The 4,707-nt window shown below is 40.0% G+C and overlaps 1 long non-coding RNA gene across 1 annotated transcript; it reads left to right on the top strand.

Annotated features, from left to right (window-relative positions):
* The first annotated feature begins 645 nt into the window (after positions 1 to 645).
* LOC125963587 (uncharacterized) lies at positions 646 to 3,809 on the top strand. Its single transcript, XR_007475755.1, has 3 exons — positions 646 to 1,958; positions 2,674 to 2,790; positions 3,642 to 3,809. It is a non-coding gene; the product is annotated as an uncharacterized LOC125963587 (long non-coding RNA).
* The last annotated feature ends 898 nt before the right edge of the window (positions 3,810 to 4,707 follow it).

Below are 4,707 nucleotides of genomic sequence, written 5' to 3'. Positions count from 1 at the left end.
CCAATTTTATCCTCAAAATAACCCTTGGCAAGGCAAGGACTGTTCTCATCTTTTACAGCAGAGAAACCTGAGTGTCAGAGAGCTAGCGGTTGCCCAGGGTCACCAAAAGTAATGACTGGTACCCAGGTTTTCCCCTGTATCCTACAGATCATCCCTAGCTTTTATGCGCCAGTAATAAAGGTAGCAAGGAGAGTCAGGAGTGGAAAGAGCATGGACTTAGAGTCAACAGTGGTATGCAGAACTGGCTTATACTATCTCATGAGAGCAGACTGTTAAATTTTTAGGAATTTTGCCAGTTGTTTGCTAAACATGGTCACTGTTAAAAATTAAATTATATAAACCTCCAATTAAATTTTAAATGAAGATAATATATATTATTGAAACAGACTCACAGACATAGAAAACAAACTTACGGTTACCAAAGGGGAAAGGGGAGGGAGGGATAAACTAGGAGTTTGGGATTAACATATACACACTACTATATATAAAATAGATAACCAAAAAGGACCTACTATATAGCACAGGGAACTATATTCAATATCTTGTAATAATCTATAAGGGAAAGAATCTGGAAAATAATATATATATATATATATATATATACACGCACACACACACACATACATACATACACACACACACGTATAACTGAATCACTTTGATGTACACCTGAAACTAACATGACATTGTAAATCAACTATACTTTGTATTTTTTAAAAAAAGATAATATATATTAAAAACGTATCTTCTAAATTATCTGAATGTATGTTACTATTATCTATGCTCTTGAGGTGCTTTTGTGTATTGTGTCTAAATGGTAGAAATACTCTATGATGTGTTACTGCACATCTATTCCCAATACCACATTCAGTGACTTGACTTTGTGAGCTTGAAACTGGCTGTGGAGGGAGTATTTACACGATGGAAATCAGCAAATGCCACAGATCAAGGCTTGACTTATTGCTTTGCTGATGGTCTAGACTTAAGAAAGTGACAGAGGAACCGTTAATAATGCAAATTAAACATAAAAAGCATGTTGCGTCTATAGCTGTTACATGGTGAATGGCGCAAAAACATTCATCTCAGCAAAGAAGTCACTCACATAATAAGCAAGTAAGTTCCCATATACATCTTTGTTGTGTCACTTTTATCTTAGATGAAAATATTAATCAACACGCCATGTCAGAACTACATTTGGAGAGCTGGTTGTTAAACATTTACCAGCACACCACTGGATCCGCTGTACTATGCCAACTGGGCCACTTATAGGTTCTGTGAACTTAAGCATGTCACTTATACTATTAGCCTTGCTTTCATTCTTCACGAAACACTACCTCTCAGGATGTATTGTGATATTTACAATAGATGAGGCACTCTTGACCTGCACATCCTTCTTTCTTCTCACTGGCAGACCCTTCACTCACTAGAGTTTGTATACAGATACATGGTTTCTCAGTCTCCCTTGTAGCCTAGAGCAGCGTCCCAGCCTATATGCCAGTGCGCACTGCTATATCTCAGATAGGTTACAGATGTGACAAGGTATTGGTCCCTTAAGCCCTTGGAATATTTGAGTGAGGCTCAGCTGCTGAAACCTGAGATGGTCCCATCTGCCCAAAGCAGCCCCACCCAGGCACTCCTTGTGTCATTAAAACATTATTTTTTAATTTGTGTTATGCTGTGAAAAAGTTGAGTAGCAGTGGCTTGAGGCATGGATGTGTAATACAATTCTGACCAATGGAACCTGAGGAAAAGTTTTGGGGGGATGGATCTCAGAATGATTTTCCTCCCGAATAAAAAGAGTCACATGAGAGAAAGTACCCTTACATATGTTGTTATGTCTGTAGGTGCACCTGGCACTTCTGGACCATCTTGCAAAAAACCAACGTAACAGAGAAGAAGGCGAATGATGGCAAAAGTCTGGATGCTGCACATTGTTGAGCCACTGAGCCACCCGAGCAGTTGCGTACTTTGGAAATTTATATTTAAGGAGAATAATACATTTTCCTCATTGTTTAAGCCACTTTTATTTTTGTATTCAGTTATTGTAGCTAAAAGCACCCAAATACAGTAGAAGAGCTGGTACATCCTCTACACCCAGTGAGTGCTCAGTAAGGTTAGCTAATCACTGAATTGGATCCTTTGCCTATAGAAGAGCTGCATGGTCAGATGTAAACTTATTCTCTAAACATTTGAGTGATTTGTTCAGTACTTAGATTCACCTTTAAAGTTTACCTTGATTCTTGCTTAAAAGTGTTTTAAATTCGGTACTAAATGCAGTAATTGAAAAAAGAAAGCATTTTAAGCTTGAGAGCAATTGGACACAGGTGTTAATATGAATTTTCTTTTCTTGAAGGATCTTGACAAATTAGAGCTCTGTTGCCTGAGAAAGGTGACATAACCCCTTCATGTTCTGCAGAGTAGTATTAGAACCAGTGCATGGGAATTACAGAGAAGACAATTTTAGTTCAGTATAAGGGGAAGGGAATGAACTTGGCCTAAAATGTGCTAAACTCCATACCAGGCCCCTTATGAGTGTTATTTAATTCTCAGAATAACTTTGCAAAGAAGATACTATTTTTCCATTTTATAAGAGAGGAAACTACAGCTAAGAAAAGAGCTCATTTGCAGACCTAGGACCCTCTGATTCCAAAGTCCCTGCTTTTTCTGTTACAGAAGCAGACTAGGCCTTCTTGAGATGACTTTCTTTCTCCTTGAGGCCCTTTCCACTACATTTTCTTATCCAGGAAAACAGAACAATCCTACAATGGTGTTCCAACTGAAGATGTCTTGGTGAGGTGGGAGAAGAGTTATATTGCATATTACACAGCAAAATATTTCCAAGCTCCATGTAAAGTCATCACTTATCCTCGAGTTTTGCTTCCAGCCATCACTTCCTCCATTCTCCTGCTTTTTCCACTCTCAGAAAACCTCTCTCTTCCCTTCTCCTAACACACCATCCTTTCTTTTGGGCACACTCGTTATAAATCCCACTCAGCAAGACAAAACCTAACATAACACCTATCGACCCCCACCCCACATGTCCTTGGAGAGCCTCTGCAATTGGTACAAACAAGGCAGAGGCCTCTTTGTAGAGAAGCAGCAGGTAGTAGGAAGAATCAGGTTAGCATCATAGACTGAAAACTAAAGAGCTTGGGGCCAAGCAGGTGTACTCCACGTGTGAGATCAGGCTGGGTATAACACAAGAGGCAGTGGTGAGAACTGTGGAGAAGGAGAGCATATTTATTCCATATGAAGACATCCAAAACAATAGTTGTTTAATGTTTTAAGCATGTTGGAACCAAAGAGGATATCCCAAAGCCTATCTCTGCTGTCTAGTCTGTGAACAAGTTGTTTAACCTCTCTCAGACTTGGCTTCCTCATCTGGAACATGGGAATAATCAACTTGCAGAAACAGATGAAATCCTACACTTAACGTGCCACATTGCCCTATACCATGGTGTGTAGACACACAAAAAGATGTAACCATTACTTTTAAGCACATCATGTGATATTTTTAACAGTGGCAACATACCATGCATGCAATATTTTCTCTCTCCTACAGGCCTAAGTCTAGGCCTGTAGGAAAAGTTGCCAGTTATAGGACTAAACTCATTATTTTCAAGAATTGTTTTAACTTCTAGTTCTTTGGCTTGGTGAGGCCTGTGGGAACTTCTGCATGACCTATGACAAGGACCTTCTGCTGGAGTGTTCTGCCGCCCCGACCAATGTTGACCTTTTTCGTGTGAGTTTCTCCTTCACGCCTCCTGCACCAAAGGCAACTGTTTGGTTCCGAACCTAAACTCTAGATTGTTCTTCTTACAGTGCTTCGAAAGGACTCCGAGCCCTACATTATATGTGTTATAGTATTTATAATTTTTATATTATATACTTGAGTCACCATACATTTTATTCGATCAAAACATCTTGAATATGCCAGGCATTCCTCTAGATCCTGGGGATACTGTAGTGAGAAAGAGAGGCAATTTTCATGGAACTTACTCGGGGTCAATAGAAAATAAGCAAGGTCATTGCAGAGGGATACGTACCATAAAGGATGTAAAGCAGAGTATGATGTGGGCAAGCAGTATGGGAGAGGGGGCCAAGGAGAGGTCACTTTAGACCGGTTGACCAGAGAGAGCCTGTTAGAAGAGGTGGCAGTTGAGCAGGACTGAATGACAGGAGGAAGCCACCATGTGAAAATCTAGGGGAAGAGTGTCCCAGACAAAAGCAAAGGCTCTGGGGTGGCAGTGAGCTTGGCATGTCAAGGACCAGACAGAACTCTGGGATGTCTGGGGCATGGTCATGGAGGGAGAGAGAGCTATTTAGGCAGGGTGACTTTAGGCCACAGTAAGGATTTTGATTTTATCTTAAGTGTGATGGAAAACCACTGGTGGTTTTTACGTAGGGGGGTGATGTGATCTAATTTGTTTTGCTCTTGTTGCAGTATGGAGAAGAGATTTTAGAAAAGCAAAAGTGGAAGTAGAAAAATCCTTTCATGTCAGTTTCATAAATCCTTAGAGAGGAAGTGAAATTAGCTTTCAGCTTTAAATGGCACAGTGATTACGTTTTGGTGGTAGGAATGTGGTCTTTTAGAGAATTCTTGTTACTGGGGCTCATGTTTTCTTTCTCTGGGACCTATACTTAGATATTTTTACGAATGACTCATCAAGTAACCTTTCTTGGTAAGTTTAGTGAATTGTAGCAAAG

Source organism: Orcinus orca, chromosome 2, assembly GCF_937001465.1.
Source record: "Orcinus orca chromosome 2, mOrcOrc1.1, whole genome shotgun sequence".
Classification (NCBI taxonomy): Eukaryota; Metazoa; Chordata; class Mammalia; order Artiodactyla; family Delphinidae; genus Orcinus; species Orcinus orca.
The sequence above is the reverse complement of the archived record's forward strand: the minus strand, read 5'-3'. Positions and strand labels throughout refer to the sequence as shown.